At 42.7% G+C, this 20,270-nt stretch overlaps 1 non-coding gene across 1 annotated transcript, besides 1 other annotated feature; it reads right to left on the minus strand.

Moving 5' to 3' along the window:
* Positions 1 to 255: 255 nt before the first annotated feature.
* On the minus strand, positions 256 to 337 carry tRNA:Ser-AGA-2-2 (transfer RNA:Serine-AGA 2-2). Its single transcript has one exon. It is a non-coding gene; the product is annotated as a tRNA-Ser (tRNA).
* A 6,720-nt stretch (positions 338 to 7,057) lies between these two features.
* Positions 7,058 to 7,187: a mobile genetic element.
* The last annotated feature ends 13,083 nt before the right edge of the window (positions 7,188 to 20,270 follow it).

Raw genomic sequence — 20,270 nt, forward strand, 5'->3', positions numbered from 1 at the left:
AAGTGTCACGAATTAGAAAGGGAAAGAACCGAATATGATCTATAAATAAAAATTACGAACTACTAACAAACAGTTCATTATAAATAAAGCACTACTACGCATTGAATTGAACTCGAAACTGCGGTTTCATATGCGTACAACCTAACCAATGGGCTACTTAAGCCATAGAAAATTATTGAATTATGTGTATATCTTTAAGATCGTTGATCCCATAGATACATGAAAGTACTGACATAAAAAAGATACTCTTTATATCGCAGTCGGTAGGATTCGAACCTACGCTCCCAGAGGGAATCTGATTTCTAGTCAGACGCCTTAACCGCTCGGCCACGACTGCTTGATGGGTGGGTGGCGAAAATGAGTTCTCAAGAGGTGCAAGATAGTTGGGTCGCAGATACTATCTGATAGATACTTTGGTTAGCTATTTAAATACGCTATTTGTTCAGCTTTTTTTATTAACTGGAAGTTTGTTGGTTTCTTTCCGTTAAGCCACAGTTAATTAAACTATTTATGACAGATTTATTGACTCACCTTTAGAAATGCAGTATGTTATCTTTAGCACACACAGCTGTTGAAATAAACTTTCTCGCTTTGGGAAATCTATTTCTAATCTATTTGTTTGCCACTCAAGTGGGAACGCAAGGCCCCCCCTCTGTCCATCCCTTCAGCTGCCATTCGATGTCTGGTGCTTTGTCAGATTTTCTTATTGCGTGCTCTTAATGACACGGCTCCAATTAAAGCGGCGCACATTGTCAAAACAGCCGCCAACGAATTGAAATCAAGACGGGGCTCCACAGTAACAACAACAGCAAAATGCAAAAACAACAAACCTCAGCGAACTCGGGCAAGTTGAAAGCTTCAATTTACCACCCATTGTGCCTTTTGGCAACTCTGGCAGATCTTTGGCAGACCCAAAGACAGAAAGGAGACCACGGCGCATGCGCCCCGTTCCTGTTTTTACTTTTGATCGCTGCCCTCCGCTGCCAAAGCTCCTCCGCTCCCCAAAAAAAAAAAATGTGCCCCAAATCAGCATATGCAGAGAGAGAGAGAGCACCTGTTGCGGGGCCCTGAGGGGATTAAGCCATAGGGATTGATACACTAGCTGAAAAAATTATAATAAAATAAATGTAGAAAATATATATAATATAATTGAAATACGAGATACATTTTTAGATGAAGCTGTATTCCTATATTAAGACTCTCCAAAAATTTCAAGATATTTCATACTTGCCACAATCAGACTTATTGGTTAGTAATTTTCATTAATTAAATTTCTATACCACATTTTTGGCACGTGTATTAGGGAGTAGAGAGTTGGTGGCGCGTGGGTTAAGCAAATTTCTTGATTTACGTTTTGTGGTGGCCAGTTGACAGGCAACGCGAAGCCCAAAAACACCAGAAACACCAAAAGTCCCGAGGCCCCGAAGCGGAGACACTGCGGTTCCCCTTGATCTGGATTTGGATGTGGGATATGGATGTGAACGTGGATTGGGGATAAAAAATGGGAATGGGGTATCTGTTTATGGACGATATGGCGCTTCCCCCTATTACAAATTGTACAGCTAAGCAAATCGCTGGAATTAATTGCCCGGCGATAAGCAGGTGCCCCTTCAACATTCAATTAAGTTGTTGCCGTTGCCGCTTGCTGTGCTGCAGGTGCAATATGGTAACCCTAATCCCCTTTTTTCTGGCCGGAGGAGGTGCGAAATCCACGGCGCACGGCAGCCGAAAACTGCCAAAAACGCTCGCCAGCGAGGCTCCCTTGCGAATTTCGTAACCGTTACCCGATTGCTCATCATCCATATCCACATCCACATAAATTGAGGAGCGCCAGGAGGGAGCCCTCCTGCACTTTGGCCCTAAAATCCAGGACTGTAAAACTGGCAGCTGCCCCTTGCCACTGAGGTAGTCGTATTACCGCCATATCGCCCAGGGGGCACGCAATTTATGGATGCGATTAGGTCGATGGGGGAAACATGCGTCCCCTGAACTCGGCACTATCCATCTCGTAGGGCTCTTAAAATCCCCCACTCCTCCAGATATCATCATCATCATCATCATTATTCGTGGCACATACCAGGTCATTCCCCTCGTTATTACATCAGTTTTTTGTCAGCATAAATCGATTTATTGGGCTCCACTTCTTGCCCCTAAATTGTTGACTTTTCAGCATTCATTTGTGTTAACTCGTTTCGATTAAAATTGTTGATATTGATACGGTCGGTTACTTCATAACGAATAAAATAAAATGATGATTTATCATTGACAATATAAAACATTTAGCTTGCCACCTGTTAGCAAATATTTTTATACTTAATGCTTTTTTTTATTTTTACTGATCCTTTCTCCTTTAACTGGCTCAACTTTCTTACTTTGCAACCACCACACTGTCTTATCTAATTTGCATTTGCTTATCTAATCTTTTGCTTAATTTGTGCTTGATTTTATCACCCTGCTGGTCTAGCAAATCATCTTTCAAGATTCTTCGCCCACAGGTTGCGATAACATTTTCCAACCACTTTTCAATCCTTTTTTTCTGGATTTTTCACATTACCCCCGGCTGACGACGATCTATTTATTGGAGGCATCGACTGCCAGAATGTCAAATGCACGCAACACCAGCCAAATGCCATTAGCTTCTATGCGAGTATCGCCCACTTTTCGCTGGCCAAACTTCATTCGGCCTTTCTCTTTCTCTATGTGTATATCCTTCCCTGTCGCTGTCTCTTTCTCTGTCCCCATCAGCCGTCTCGTTCACGCGCTGCATGGCCCATTACGCTGTCCATTTGAGTGGTCATTATAGTAAATTTGATTTGGACTTGGCTGCCTTGCTCAAGCTGGAACACTTTGAACACTTGGCCCGGCTGGATCAGCACTGAACAAAAATCATCCGCTTTTTTTTTTATTATCGTTATTGAAATGCAATTCAATTTTTTTTTTTTGTAGAATTCATTTAAAGCAATGCCTGCACGTCTTCAGCACCATGTTCGTGCACATTTCTCGCAGTGTAGTGCAGCCTGTGCCACATCATCAATAGCCAAGTGACACAGCTGGAGTGACGAGGGGAGCGCGGGGCGCCGGCCGGGTCTTTGAGAAGGGGGCAGCTGAAATATCGAACACGTAGTTAATCAATCCATTGGTGGTCCAAAAACACGACGCGCCAGCAATTACTGTTCACTGGATTGTTGCTGTTACCATTCCACAGCCTGCTCTCTACGCACTTTTATACAGGGACGTAGATTCGAGGGGGGGGGGGTGGTGCTAGGTGAGGAGCCGGCGAATGGAATTGCCAACTGACAACGTGGGCGGCAACATCTCGCACAGTTGGCAACATTCTATTTTCCAATTCTTCCGAAGATTTCCTCCCTCGTTCTTCTGCAGCTGCTGTAAGTGCAATTAAAACGGTTTCTGGGCCACATTTCATTGATGCCAAACGATTTCAGCTTAATTACACTGTCATTACATGTTAAAGTCCTTGAAAAGAGGTGAAAGCTAAATATAGTGGGGGGCTTTTACAAGAAGAAGGGTGAAGGTCATAAAATCATAGAGGCTACTACAGAACATAACACAAACACAATGTGATAGTTCAAAATGAAGCGATGCTCTAAGCTCTTAATTTCTCATTTCCCAGTGTTCCTAATCAATGACTATTTCCCAGAGACATCTATTAAGTTCGGTATAAAAGTGTGATTACGTGGTAGTTAATTTTTTCGCAGCATATGTGTATGTACATCTTTGAAATTACCCAGCGATTAGATTAGTTATGCTTGGCTAAGCAAAGACAGGGATTCCGATTTCGATCCGAGAGGCGGCAGCTTGAAAAGGAAAGTGGGCGTGGTCACGTGCAAGGTGTAATTGCCCTAGGGGGGGGGTGGAGGGGGGGTTTGTGGTTCTGGTAAATTCCAGTTGGGTTGGGGATACACTTTGCATACATACACACACAATCGCACACAAGAGGCCATTGCCTGCTTTGTTGTCGCGTTTCGCATAATTACGCGCAAAGCTCAGTTCTAGACTTAATTAAAATTATTAATACCAGAGGCGTGCCAAAGGGGGTTCTAAGAGGGGGGGGGGTAAGGAAGGGTGGATTGGTTCGGGCGCAGAAAATGCGTTCAGGCGGCCGGAACTAATAATGCCGTGCATGCAAAAAACGGCCACTAGTAGTTCCCTTTGGCCAATTTCCACCGGCTATATGGATGCACTGAAAAAAAAAGATTTATAGCATTACATTTAAGATCACACAGAACAGAGAGTTCGAATTCAAGCTAGCCAGCTGTTATGGAGTTCAATTTTAAGCTTTTTACACTAAGTGAAACTTTGTGAAAGGTTATAAAATAGCTCAAATCAAAAATATATATACAATTCATTTTTGATCAGCTTCAGTACAAACTTCTAACTTACTGGCCACTGATCCCATCCTCAGACCTTTCTCTTCAGCTCTGCCAAAGATTCTCTTCGCGATTCTTCTGACAATGTTGCAAGTTGCGAGTTGGTCAAGTTGCAGGTGGCAACCGGCAATCAGCACGCAATTGCGAAATGTTTTGCCTAATAGAATCCCATGTGTGCATCGCTCCGCATGCAAATTGCGAACAATTATTCGAAGCGGCAGCGCCAAATAGGAAATACTTTAATGGACAACAATTTAACATTTTCATATTTGCGCTCACCGAGGGGCGGCTGGTGGGCAGTTGGGCAGCTGAGCTACATATTTTTTTAATAGAAATAATTGCAGGCAAAAGGAGCGCATGTGGAAAGTGGCCAAGATTCGCACCTGGCCAGTTGGGTACAAGGTACTCAAATATATTGCGATGATCGCGTCGAGATGTTCGCACTTCGTAATTTGTGGCTATGTCGCCCCATAAATTTGATGCCCAATTATTGGAATTGCATTAGATGTGCGTAATTTCCCGGGCCAGAAACGAAAAAAAAAAAAATTGAGAGTATCGCCAAATGGATCCTGACTACATCGAGTTGCTTGTCCAATTAACACTTATGTCATCAGGATCGCTCTAAAGTGGGATTTTCGCAATATTTACAGCCTGGTAATTGCGTTTATTTTGCAACACCATTTCAAGTGGGCGTGGCCCACATTCGCCACCGAATGGAATGCGATTGCTAGCCAACAGTTGGCCATACTTTCCATCGCAATTTTCTTGTAAAAGGATGTAAAAATGCATCGTTTAACAGCGATTCGTGCAATTTTAATGACCTTGAAGATTAAGAACAAGTTAATAGTATAATAATTATAGATTTATAAATTGAATGATATTTTTGATTATAAATGCATACTAATTTGGTTTTAAAACTGAAGTACTTCTAGTTCAGCAACTCACCGTCAGGTGGCGTACTTACAGTCTTTCGTTTTGAAAGAAAAGGAGAACTCGAGCTTGTTTATTCATTAGGTTCTGCGGAAAAACGTGTTTAATTTGTGACAAACCGAAGAGAAATCTCCCAACAACGTTGGCCCGCGGAGCTACTGACTCATATCAGTATCGGTGGCATCTTGGACTCAACCTCGGTGGAGAAGACCCAGCCTCCAGTGGGTTCTATCCACGGTGGGGCAATAAAAATTTATGAAGCCTGAGGATGCTGGCGGGGGCAGGGTCTCAGCTGCTTAACCCATTAATGACCAATGAGAATGAACATGCTGTTAAAAAAGTGTAACACTTAACAAAGGGACTTGTCTTGTTTTCAATTCAGTTACTTCTTCATTTTAACAATAAAGATTTATTTATTTATTATTATAATCTTCAACATCTTAAATAAGAATTCGGTTGTGGTTCTGTATGTAATTGTTATTAAAATAATCATATTAAAAAAAAAACATATATATATTTACTTCCTTGCCACAACTAATGGGTTAATTCTGGTTGGGGGTGTTATTGGGAATTCACCGGATGGTGCGTACAACTGCGTCAACTGCTGATGCTGTTAAATTAATAAGGATCGGGCGCATGCATTCGAAACTCGTTTCTCAACTACGCCCGGACATCCCCTCACACCCCCTGCCCATGGCAATCGAAAGGGGTTCAGATCGGCGCCCCTGGTTCGAGCCTGATTCGAGTGAGCCTTGGCAGATGTCACGACGCGCATTGTCAAACAAGCCCGAAAAAAATCCAAGCCAGGCGAGCAACAAAACCAAACTGACTTCAAAAATACAACGAAAGTAAAGAACCTCAAACACACACACACACACACACACACAAACTAACACTAACCCACAAAAAGCTGAAAAACAAACGCAAAGTTGGCAACATTTTTTCGCTTGGCAGCCACCAAATTGTAACATAAATAGACTGGCAAAAGTTAGTTAGTGCAGTTGTAGTTCACTGCAAGAAAAAGTTGTGTTTAGTAGTCAAGAAGAATATTTTGTACAACATTTTTTTTGAAAATTATTATCTGCGCTTGAAGGATTTCTAGTAAATCATCGAATATCTTTGTATGTAAATAGAAATACACTTCCTTTTTTCTATGTGCAAAAAATACACACTTCTAGGGAGAGGAATAGTGGCAGGGCCGTGTGTGCGGGAGTTGGTAAGGGAAATCTCTATGAGCCGAAAAGGGGGTGTGGAGGGGGGGGTCCCCTCCAAATGCTGCTGCACATGCGCAACTGCAACAGAAACTGCAACAACAGAATCTGCAACGTCAACGAGAAAAGTTCAACATGGCTTGTCGGTCTTTGTGGCGACCATGAAAAACGTGACATTTTTATGTTGCAAACTTTAAATCTTTCATATCACAAAATGAAATGTTGCAATGCAATTGACTGCAACAGCAGCGGCTGCAACAACAACGTTGGCATTTTCAGCCAACAACAACAACAACCATTCATGTGCACATGGTTCTCAGTTCTTTGGCATCTTTTTGTTGTCTTTGATTGGGATTTTTGTGTGCTGGTGGCTTTGCATTCTGCTTGAGCCTTATTCGAATTAAGTTAACAGAAGACAATTGTTAGTACTTTCCATCTCACTTCGAAGGGGGACTAAATAAAGTATACGAAAAACGTGGGCGGAACGCCTTCTGGTGCAACTGCAAGTGCAAGTGCTTGGTGTAGAAATTTTTTCTCATTTTGATATTCCAATATCTATGGATATCTTAAAAATATTATGAAATTTCGCGTTTACATTCACACTAGCTGAGTAATGGGTATCTGATAGTCGGGGAACTTGACTATAGCATTGACTCTTGTTTCTGTATAACTTCGCTAAAAATGGCCAAGCAGTTAAAAGAATTACCGTTTTTATTCCTAATTATTAACTATAAATATCACTTTTTGACGGACTAAATTAATAATCAAAATTTGGAAAAAATGGCAAAATATTAGAATTTTCCTTTTTGCATACAGTTCGATTAGGATCTTAATTACGAGCTCAACGAGGCATAACATTCCATATTTGGATCCTTATTACAAAAATTCTGATAAAAAAAACTGATTTTTTTCAGAAAATCAGGGAAATGATCTTCAAAAATTCAATATATACGATTGGTTTTTTCAAAATATTCGCATTTTTTTTAAATTCGAAAATAACAAGTTGAAGAATTCATGATAATCTATGTACAGAAAATTTTTTGTCAGTTACATAATTCTGCATTTTGTATGGATATTGCTGTGTAAATAATTCTATGGCTTCTTTAACTGTGTCTGTTGAACTCCATTTCTTTTTAATACGAACCACGTCTGTATGTAATCCTTACCGAGAATAAGAAGGAAACACAAAGCAGTGCATTACACAGAATATTTGGATTAAATGAGAGCGAAGAGCTTTGATCTGCTATTAGTGGAAATATGAAAATACACGGAAAAACGAAAGAGGCTTAAATCGCTGGCAAAGAGAGGATAGAGTTGGCTCAAAGCTCTGCACAATTTTTCCGTTCACCTTCATCAACGTGCATTGATTAGCAATTCAATGCAGATGAAAACTGCAATATGGGTGGGGTTCGGGTTTTCCGCTGAGTTTCGGCTCTGTCGGGGACATTTAATTTATGCTCGCTTTTTTGTTCCTTTTTTTTTCTTCTTTTTTTGTTTATTGCGGTACACATACAGGCAGCAGCAAGTATCGGGCTATATCCTATAGCTGGCGTGTTCTGTTCGATTTTGGTTGGTCAGCGCATCGACACGCATCTATATCCATATCCATATCCATATGCATATGCATTGGGGAATACACACATACGCCCCGTTGTCCACCATCGCCAACTGGCGATTTTTGTCGTATTTTCCTTTTCCTTTTTAATTACAAAGGCAACAAGAAGGATGCAGCGCTATTTGCCGCCTTCCAAATCCCTCTCGCTCGCTATTTGTGCACATATATTTTCCGGTGGGCGGCTTGGTGCTGTTTTCATTTTTTTTTTTTTTTTTTGGTAGGTTAGTGCTAGTTTTTGGGTGGTTTCGGCTCCTCTGCAGTGGCAATAATTCGATTAGTGCTCGTGTCTATTTTCAGCCTCCTCGTGCTGTCCATTTTTTTTATTTATTTTTTTTTTTTCCTACCACCCCATACTATTGCCCCGCCGTTTTTCTCCCATTTTTCCCATGTATTATTTTCCTATATGCGAGCGAGCTGCTTGCTGCGCCCAACAGTTTTTCCAGCTTTCTGCTTGTTTTGCCATTTTTCCACCCATATTTTGCCAGCGCTCTTGTTTGTTTTTGTATGCCTTTGTTGCCCGGCAAGGCAACTCGTGGCAAGGATGTTGCATGCTGCGCTGCAGGACTCTATCGAAGCGAGGACACCCGCGCCTGGACATTGGTCATCATTCATCAAAGTGAAATGTTGATTTAGTGCCCCGAGCTGATGCCACCAAAAAAAAAAAAATACAGCAACAGCAAAAAAAAAAAAAAAAAAACACAAGATAGCACACAAAATGCAGAACAGAAGAGGCAAAAAGGGGCAGCCACCAATGGAGGTTGCACCTCCTTGTTTTTTTCTTCACCGGTTTAGGGTGGTTTAGGGTGGCTCAGTGTGGGTGGCTGAGACTGGTGGCGCCATTTTGTTGCCTGCCGCCGCCGACGCCGTCGTCGCTGTTGTTTTTGTTGTTGTTGTTGCAGCATGTGATGAATTGGTGCTGTTTATTCGACTGCAAACATAACCAGCATGTGCAGCAAAAAGGGGCCGGCAAAATGGCGAAGGGGGCGCAAAATCGAGGGAGTGGCTGTGGGCGTTTTAGCTGCTTCTTGTTATGCTTTTTGATTAGCAGCGAACAGAAAAAAAAATATAGAAGAATGGCACAAGAAATAGAAGAATCCGAAGCAGATGAGGAACGAGATGAAGGCAAAATTAAAATTTCCCAGAACGTGTATGTTGCGGGTGTGTGTGTGCCTTAGTGTAAAAAATATGCGATAAATGTAATCAACCGATCGGAAAATGCTCTCTAAAACATATTACTACAGAATGATAATAAGGAATAAAGAACAATGCTCGATATAATATTTTATACAGGTAACGAAATTGAACCAAATAATATTTCATAAAATGTATTATTTACAAGTCAATAAGTAGGGATAATTTTTATAGTGCTGTTGCTAAGAATAAAAAAAGTCTTAAGGTGGATCCTAGCATCGAAAATTGGAATATAATATTTCCTGATTATCCTGATTATTATTTATCCTGATTATCCTTACCAATGTAACTGGTATACCCCGATTCGCATACCCTGCACATCTGCCCCTATATAGGGTATAAAAATTGCACTTTTTTCGCAATGCAACATTTTTTCCCTCCATTTTCATTTTCATCCTTTCTTTGTCCTTGTTTTCATTTTTCCTTTATTTTTTTATTTTATTTTTTAGTTATTTTTTTTTTTTTTTTTTTGTTGCTCCGTTTTCCGAGTGTGTGCGGGCTCCTCTTCATCGCCGGCCAATCAGATCGGCGGAGGCGGCCGCACGCGGGGGCGTGGCAATGCAGGGCCGATGTCGAGCTTTAGGTGCCGCAGATGTTATACCCACTCGATGGGTTCCATTTGGTCACATGCGATGGCGAAAAAAAAAGAAAAAAATTAAAAATAAAGGAGGGAAATGGTTACCGATGACGATGCTGGACACATTTACATAGAGGAAAAATGGGCAACGGGAAAATGGGGAGCGGGAAAATGGGGAGCACTTTGACAAGCTTTCCCTGGCATATTGATTGAACGCTGCCCGCATTCAGGTGAAATCCACCTTCTTTTGGATTTTTCACGGATTTTCCTTGTTTCTTGTCCATGTCGAGTTCTTTTTAATTAACGCTAATTCCAATTACATATTTCGTTGATTTCGTTGTTTGATTTCGCTAGGTCAGAGATTGCTCAGATTTTCCATCCACGGGATGGACCTGTACATGTGTATAAATGTCGGTTTCAAAAAACAAAAGCTAAGTGCAAAATATTTGCTTAAACGATGTTAACTTGAAGTTTTATGCAACTAGCATAAGTTTTCTATTGCAAAAAATTGCAATAAATGCAATTCATGATATTAAAGACTCCGCAGCATCATAATTGTATGTTTGTATATTTCTGTACTATTTTTGATTCGCTTTTCAGCAAGTTGCGGGCGCCATAAACTTCAAGATCGGCGTGCAATGCGAATGACATTCGTTGCACTATTTTTCCCCATTTTTTATTTTATTTTATTATATTTTCTTTTTTTTTTTTTTTTGTAGCTGCTCTTCTTCGCGTTGTTGTTATGCATTCCGATGGCACTGGGGATCGTCGAAAAATTGCGCAGATTTTTGTCCAGAAGAGCAGCTCTTGTTGTTGGCAGAGGGGTAGGGGGAATTCTGGTCTGGATGGGGGAGGGGGGGGGGGGTGGCGAACAAAAAGCGCAGGCGGGTGGGCGCCGTTGGCCCCAACGCGAGAGTCAAGAACGTAAAGCATAATAAAAAGTCGTGCCTTACGTGCAGCAGTTGGAAAGCCCCCCCCCGAATGCGCCCACCAACAGCCCCGCTCCACCCACCTGAGCGCCGCTCCCACTTCACTCGACGCCCAACCCCCTCTCACGCACAGCGAACTGCAGTCGGTGTACAGGGTATCAGGGGTACCGCGACTTTAATATCATGGTGTATAAGTAGCATTGATTCCTGCCTTCTTTTGAATTCTACTCGCCAACGTCTTAATTATAAATGCTATAGATTTCTTGACATAAAATATATGTTTTTTGTATATTTTCTTATTATAAATTTAATTTACAAAATTGCCGTATATATTATTAATATAAATTAATAGTAAATTTAGATAGTCTGGTAATGGGTAACTTGCAGTCGTTCTGTTCTCTTTTGAATTTCTTCTATGATGCACTCTTGGCTGTTGCATTTCGTTTTTTTTTTTCGGTTGCCTAAGCAAAACATTTTTAGTGGCCATGGTACCCCGTGTGCCCCTTGTATCCGCGCTCATTGGCCCTGCCCCTGCCCCCTGCACCACCCCCTCTGCGATTTGCTGTTTTCCGTTTTTTATGAGCGTCTTAAGGGCACGCACGATTTTTGTGATTTTTGCGTGGCGCGTTTCACCGCGGCAATGGGCCTGGTTCTCAGTTGCAGTCTGAATCGTTTCGCCCTGGCTAAAGCCGCGAAAAAAGGAAGAAAAAAACAAAAACAAAAAACAAAAATAGGCGGGGAAGCCCCCTGCCGCCCCGCCCATGTGCGTTATGTGGCACTGATTACCGTTGGCTGTTTTGCTAGCAAAAGGTCAGCAAAAAGCGCAGTTTGGGCCACGAAAATGCTGCCTGGGCATCGCTTCGAACGCTTCGAAAATTGAATTTAATTTATTTCGCAGTCAACGCTGGCAGCACAATGATTATGATGATGGCAGCGGATCGAGGGACTTTAATTAACCGAATTGCTTATAGCTCACAGTTTGCATCTCATTTTCCCCGCATTTTCTACGATTTTCAAATGCAAAAACTATGTTGGTGTCGGTCAGTCACCAGGTTGGTTTTACGTTCTCCACTGTTTTTTTTTTTTTTTTTATTCCCCTGGTGACCAAACCGTATGGGTGGGTTGGCAGGAGTTCCTTTTTTGGGGCAGGTCCTTGTAACATTTGCTTGTTATTCTAACAAATTCGACAGCAGCACAAAAGTATAGGCAAAGGAATTGATATGAAAGGTATTGGAAAACCAACGCAGCAATGCTCTTTTGTAAGCTGATTATTTTATATTATTTGAGGTTTTTTTTTGTATTAATGCTCTGTTCTTCTATCCTATCCCTGAATATAAATGTTAATATATATAATATCTATATAAAAATCTATCTATATCTAACCAATAAAAGGCTTAAAGATTTCTGGTAAAAGTTGTAATATAATAATCCTGGTCAAAAGCTAAGAACATCGAGTGCTCAGTAAGTCTTCACTCCACGTAAATCTTCTCGCGCAGGAAGAAGAGTAACTAAGGAGGTTTAGGATCTGTTTTTTTTTTTTGGGTGGGCGACAGGTGCGCGCGAGTGTGTGAAAAGAAATGGGCGGTACAGTGGGTGCAGTGGGTGGATTCTGTGTGGATGGGCCGTTTCAGTGCCGGTATCTAGGGGCTATACGACAGTACAGCAAATGTGAATTTAGTTGCCACCAAAACTGCAATAAGCTGGGCGGCGGGAAGGGGTGAGGAGGGATGGCAATAGGACTCGGAACAGGACAACGTCATTGCAGTCATTCGGTTGCCTTTACCTCGCACAACTTTTCCGCTTTGCAGCGCACAGCAAAAAAAAACATGATGTTCATATTTAACAGGTTAACAGATTAAAATCAGAATTTCTACATATCTTAAATGATGATGAAATTTTGCATAAAACCATAATGTTATTTAATAAAACTATGAATGGTAAGACATATGATTTTTTCCGTGTGCAGGCATTTTTGGTCCTTCGAGCATTCTTGTAATCCTGTCAGAGCACGTGTGTGTCCCTCTTCACACCCTCAACCGCTCACCACGCCCCCAAGTCCGCCCACTTGGTCCCTAAAAAAGCGAGCGGAGTCCTTGCATTTTATTTTCGTTTATCATTTATTTACTACTCAATTTTTCTACTACTTTAGTCGCGCTGCTCTTTGGGGGAAAGGGGATGGTACTGCTACTGGTGGTTCCACTGGTGGCAAGTTGAGAGGATGGGTGGATGCGGCGCAAGTTTATTTCGTATGCCAAGTAACGGCAGCTCAGTGCAGCTGTTGTTGCACGCGACTTTATCCTTCAAATGTCCTTGCGTGCGTTGCAAACGCCGACGACCATTTTACGTGCCACGACTCCGGCCCCACTGAAGCCGCCCCTCTGCCGGCATGCCCCTTTTAGTGCCACCCCGTGAATGCAAACCCAAACCACCCCCCACCCACCCTCCGAACCCACTGGCCTGTGGATTTTAATGGCTGCAGCAACCCTCGGGGAGTCCCCGCAGTGTGCAGTGCATCCACATCCTTGCATTCGTGATGCGGCCGGCTTTGCCCATCGCCTCCTCGTGCCCTTTGTCCCACATCTCCTTAAGTGCACTGAAAACAATATGCTCTTGATAGCGAAAAAGTTCGAAGATGACAATAAAAGCTAATAATGCATACAAATTATATAAAGGGATTTATTTGGCAACTTTCGCTCATCCTTTTCTTCCCTTTCATATAATTTTATAGAAATTTTACCATTTAAGCGATATAAATACATATATTCATTATTGAATATAAACGTTGCGTATACGACTAGGTGTCAGTACAATATATTTCTTTAGTATGTTTCACATATTTATAGCTTCGGTTGTTTCTCCATGTGTTGGCTCCTCGTCGCCATTTTAATTTTGCCTGCTGCACAACGTCGAATTTTCTAATCTTGTGCGGACTACGGCTCCCCAGTTGCTGCCTCGTCCTGTTCCTCCTGCTTGTGCTCCTCCTGCTGCAACTCCTTGTGGCTCCTCTTGTTTGTTGCTCTCGGTTCGGGGGTCGCAGCATTTTGGCGCCAGAGGTCGTTTAAAGGACTTTTGCCGCAGGCCTTCTGCTCCCGCCAACCCGTTTTCCCCATCCCCATCCTATTCGCTGTGTGTGCGTGGCTCTGCTTCGTCCTGCGTCCTGCGTCCTTCGTCTTTCCGCCCAAGATGGATGACGTGTCAGTGGGAATTGATGATGCTGGTGCTGGGCAGAAAACAAAAATGGCGGCGCTTCCTGCAGGAGCATTTCCTCCTCCGCCACATTCTCCCTGGTTCGGCCACGAGGCGTATGAGTGATGCAACGCTGGCACCCAATCCTAATCCCAATCCCAATCCTCCTGGCCACGATGTCACCCACAGCCGATAGTCGGGGCGAAAATGCACAACTGCACAACTGCCACATCCCAAATTGAAGGAGTTTCAATTAATCGTTATCATGTTTGTAAAGCTTAAGTACTTAACGGATTACAGGGCATTAATATAAATCAGATATTTTAGAGATTCAAAAAAAAAAAATAGGAAACATAAGAATTCTGTATATTTAAAAGATAATATTGAACTACCTTAAATGTTCAAGCACCTTGAATGCCAATTACCAAAGATTCCAACATATTTCATAACAACTTTTTCCTTATGGTAGAAAACCCATGAAAAGAGAAATATTTGACTGCATTTTATGAATTCTGTTTTATTGCAAAATATGCCCAAGAGCGTTTTAGAAAGGCTCCATGTGGCCCTTTAACATCAAGATGCTAGCGTTGAAAGGAGCTGAGAATCTGTCAAATGAGGTTGACATGCCCGGGTCATCATGGAAGCCATCCCAAGCCTTCACACAGAGCTGCGCCAAATTTTATGGCCAGGAAAAACAATTTGACGATCGCCTAGACTGCCACAAAACTGAACTGAACAGCAAGACTTTGGCCCGGCCACAAAATCCAATCACAAATTGCCAGCGTCGTTCAATGTTGTTGTTGTCGTCGTGGTCATGGGCACAACAGCAACAACGCAACATCGCAGCGGCAACAACGCAACATCGCAACAGCACAAGAGCAATAGCAAAATCGCTGCACAGCGACAACATGCGGCAAGATGTGCCAAAAGCTTTTTTGGCCAACTCGCTCGCCGGTCCGATTTCCCACTCCAGAGCCCGCCCGTCGTTCCTCGTCCTGTGGCATGTTGTTGCTGGACTCGCCATGGTGCCATCGTGTTGCTCCGGGGACAAAGCGGGCAGCTCCAGCTGCAACACCAGCACAACGTACCACCAACAACCTGCGATCATGGGGCTCATGTTGCGCGCGCGTTTCCACTCACCTGGCGAGATTTGTGCCAGCAGACAAGTGCGACATGATGTTATGTGTCAACAGCTTAATTCGCAGCGAGACGAGAGAAAAGTCTCGGCATCGAAATGGACTTGGGATCGAGAATGGGAATGGGAATAGGATTGGGAATGGGAATGGGAATGGGCTTTGTCCATTCCATGCCATAGATACATACATATGAGAGAGGATGGGGATTGGGAAGGGTATTTGAAAACGCGTCGTTGTCGCCCCGGTTGTCCGATCCCAATCTGCAATCCCAGCGAGCCGAAACAAATCCGAGTTGCCAGCCCCAAAAACGCACACAATTATTTATTATACTCGGCTCCTCAAGGTGACACCTAAGTCGCATCCCCAAATCGCATCCTCTTTCTCCGGCGAAACAGTGGAATTGGTGAGACAGGGACATCGTACTGAGTGAAGTACATGGGGTGCTCTCTTCTCGAATAGGTGACAGACCAGTCGGATGGACAATGACAAGTTGACTTAGAAAGTCTTTTGGCTGTCTAACCTCATTGAAGTTGGGCCAAAACAAGCTATCTTATGCCCATAAACTAAACGAATTTGTTTGGAAATAATTGTAGACTTAACTCTCTGCCCTTACAGCTGTTTAAACTAATCGTGTCTTTAAACTGTAGTCTTTTTTTCCTTTTCTTATCAACGAAAAAAGTTTATAAGGAATCCTAAGCAACCAACCAATAAAGCAATAAAAAGATTGCCTGTAATTCTCATTTTCAGGCACGGCAGCCAAAGTCATCATCGACAAGTGATCTTTAAGTCCTACCTTTACCAGTTTTTTTTTTTTCCTACCTTTACCAGTTTTTTTTGCCCACTTGCTCATCTTTCCACCCAAATCGCCATCCCTCCTGTCAATTGCCTAATTAGTTGGCAACATTTTTCCCACGCCCACGCAACTCGAACTACCGAGGCACTTGTCTCCCACAAATCGCAATGATCTATGGCCAGAAAGAGAGGACCAAATGCTGTGCGAAAGAGATGGCGAGCGGGCGGCAGACAAGGACGGGGATAGGACATGGTCGGACCAAATTTGGCAGCTGGAGGAAAAAAGGGAGAAAAGACATCAACATCGAGCCAATTGCTGGGGAAATCAAAGCACGCTACTTTTTAGACAAAATGAACAGGGAAAAACGAAGTGGAAGTGGGTGGAGGGGGGGGAGGTGGAGTAGCCGATAGGGGGAGAGGGTATAAGAGGGAAGACAGAAGACTCTGCGAGAAGAGACGAGCAGATCCGTGAAGAGCGGAGCCTTGCGAAGAGCCAACAATAAAACTCATAAATCAAATAAGACAAAAGACTCGAGGCGAACGCAGGACACGAAAAACGAAAGCTGGCGTGCGTCGCTCGCTGCCACTCCCCCATTCCCCCTGCACTGAGAGAAATAGTGGGGAACTGTTCAAAAATGTTGAGTTATTCCACGCAGGAGGTAAAACTTTCCAAAAAACGTTTAAAATATTTCTTATTGGCTATGATATGTGACATGTGATTGAATGAATTTGAAAACTATCATAATATACACGATATTATTATCCATAAGAGCACACCTAGTTCTTGACACCATTTTCTCTCAGTGCACTTCCCCGAGGTGAGAGTGGTCGCTGGGCAACGGGAGGGGGGCGTGTACAACGCAATATTGAGCCACGAACTGCGAACAATGGGAGCAAATAACTGGCAGGCATTTCGCAGTCGCAGTTGCACTCGCCATCCAACTCCGCATCCAAATCCAAATCCGAGACGAAGTAGATGCAACGCTGGCGAAGAAGACAACATAGACGTAGACATAGACATGGACATAGATGGTCTCCAGATGAGTCTCCCAGCGATGAAACACGAAGCGGAGGAGCAACATCCATCGACCACCGAAGCAGCAACAGTTGCTTCGAGTAGTCAGCGATTTTCAAGGTAAGACAACCGACCAGGCGAGGGGACAGGGATTTGACATGGCCAAAACGGCAATGGGGAGCCCGATCAATCGAATCTCACGAACTCTGGATACACTTGAGTTGCGCCCAAGGAGTGCGAGTCTAGTGGCTGGAAGTGTCTTGAAGAGGGAATTATGGACAGCTACCTTTTTGGTCAAGGAAAATCTGTTCACAAAACGAAATTAGTACGGCATAAATAGACAATCAAATTATGGACAAATGAAGTTTATTTCAGTTTATATTAATATTTTTCAAAGAAATCAACCATGTTAATTTAAAGTATTACTTAGACATATATCTGCTTATTAGCTTAGATAATCAATAGTTCGAAACTCCTGCGCTATTCCAGTGACCCTCTGCCACAACTCATAGAGCAAAAGTCACCAAAATGATGATGATGCAAGTGTCGCCCCAGAACCCAGAGAAAGATCGAGGGCACAGCGCTATGGGAATGGTACTTATGTAAGCCGGGGTAGTGGGGAATCCGATTTAGAGGACGGGATTTCGGTTGGAGCTGGAGGAGCTGCTGCCGGAGCAGGAGACGGAGACGACGGTCCAATCCACAGTCAAGGGCACTGGCACTGGCTGCGATTGCGATGCCAACTGGCCAGCGACAAGATGAATTTCCAGCGTATTTCGCTTTGTTACTTTTTGGTTTCATTTCGGTCATGGGACCCAGCTAGATATATATATATATATATATATATGTATATATATATATAGTAAATATATAGAAAGATTTTTTTGGGCGCTTCGTTACACAAAATCACGAAGCGGATCGTGCACGACTATTTTGCGTGAGCTGAGAGCATGATCAGCAGTCGACTTGGGTCCTTTAGTTGGCCCATGCAGCTGCGACCCGTTTGCCCAGCACCAGCTTTAGGCCCACATCGGATTCCCCCCCCAAAAACCCCCTGGCTTCCAGTTCCCCCATATATATCCCCGACTTACCCCCCGATTCACACTCCTTCGCCGGACTGCCACCTTTTGGGCTCTTTTGACAGTTTAAAGACCAGAAATAGCAAAAACGAGAGCCACCAAATTGGTTCTGTAATTTGAACTGTTGAGTATTTTTGGGGTCACCAACCTGGCACACGTCTCAGCAAATGAGAAACAAAAATATGGATAGATGTTGAAATTGCATTTTTAAGAAAGAAAGTTACATTGCAAATTGAAATCCTCTTGATTCAATACAATACATCCAATCAAAATGGGTGTTTCTAAGCTTTAAGAATTGCTTAGATTTCACATAAACTTGGATTCCTGAAACTTTGTTTCCCAGTTCAAAACACCCAGCACTTTGTCTTATTTCTCACGCCTTGAACTTGACCGGTGGCTTTAACCTTTTGCTGACACAGAAAACCCAAAGTCCCGAATTCAGTCAAGTCAGGCTAATAAAAATAGCATCATGTTGCAGTTGCAGTGAATGTTGCTGATGGTGCTGCTGCTGCAACTGCTGCACTAACTGCAGTTGCAACAACAACTTGACACGACGATACAAGTGCCGGGCAGCGCAGTCGACGCCGGCAGAGTTAATGAACATAGGAAATTCGTTTACATTTTTGCCATTTGTGCGAATTAGAGACAGGGCGACAAGGCAACTGAGCTTCTGCACTTTTATAACAGCCAACTAACTGGAAAACAACAGTGGCTACAACAACGACCCGAACAACTTGCGCTTGTCAACGGAATTTTAGTGGCCAACATCTCCCTCTTTGGATATTTGTAGTCTTTTTTTTTTTTAGTTCAGTGTGCCCAAAGGAATTATTGAAGCAGTAGTAAAGAAACTCCGAAAAGGGGTTTTACGTGTAAATGCTAGAGTTGCTAATGGAATTATTATATTAATAAATAGCTAAAATATATATATGAGTATATTTATATATTTGTATTTGTTTGGCCTAGTGTGACCATATTTACTGATTTATTTGCAATTTTAATTATTGGTTAACTTAATCCCATGTCTATTAAACGATTTCCAACTTCTGTGTAGGACGAAGTAATATTTTTGAAAAAATATTTTACCCCCACCTGAGTGAGTTTTCCGAAATGAAAGGCATAACTGAGCCCACCTTCGCACCCAAATCAGATGGGTTTTTCCGCCAGCACATCGATATGTGAACACTGTACAGTGGTAGGCAGGTGAAATGGGAAACAAGATACAAAAAATTAGAAACCTTGCGCCTGTCCTGTCCTGTCTGCAAAAATGCTGACTGAGGCAGAAGAACAAAGGCGGATTCTGTCAGGAGATGTCGGCAGGTGCTGAAATGGGTGGGGTTCAGAGGTGATTGCGATGGCGAGGCTTTACTGTATGTGCAAGTGTTTTCCACTTGATGTAACATTACTTTGAAATCTTTTGCCAGGCAGCCAAATGAAAAGCAAAGAGAAGATGTTCGCCGCAGCCCAAGAGAAGCAAAAGCCCAGATCGGCTAAAAAAAACGGGGGCTCCTAGGCGATTAACCCACTGAGTGCGGCTTCCAAGCCGATGATTTCTAAATAAACTTGAGAGCCAATTCTTTTATTAGGGAATAAGAGCATGCCTAATAGAAAACAAAAAAAATAGTAAAGCTTAGTTTGTCGCTCACCTTTATCGTTTTAGTATCCAAATTAAAAAGATTCATGTGCAAAAATAAGAAATAAGTGTATTTGATTGCAGTGCAAGTCAATAGGTTCTTATTAGCTTAAGTAAGTTAAGTGTGTGTACCTCATCCGATTTTCGACGAACGGTCTTCAATGGGTTAAGAGGGGCCACTGAGTGTGGCTTTTTTTTCAAGGGGGTGCGACTGCAGTTGAGACAACGGATATGGATACTCGGCTTAATTTCACCAGCGCTCTGTTGGTCAACTGGCCAAACAAAGTTTGCTTCTTATTTTTTTCGTTTTTTTTTTATTATATTTGTTGGCCTTCAAAGGGGGGTCAGGGGGGCGGCGCTGGAAAAGGGGTGTGGTCGGGGGAGGCCCGGGCGATGCACGCGAAACGCTTCGCTGGACAATGAACAAGCGAAATTAGAGAATGTAAACAGCGAATTTTATCCTGTTCGCTGCTTTGCCAACACCAGCAGCCCCAATAACAACACTTTTATGCACAGCAGAGGGCAATATTACAGGACTATCAAAAAAAAAATACTTAAACAATTAAATAAAATGACAACAAAAAAAGGTTA

Source organism: Drosophila melanogaster, chromosome X, assembly GCF_000001215.4.
Source record: "Drosophila melanogaster chromosome X".
Lineage (NCBI taxonomy): Eukaryota > Metazoa > Arthropoda > Insecta > Diptera > Drosophilidae > Drosophila > Drosophila melanogaster.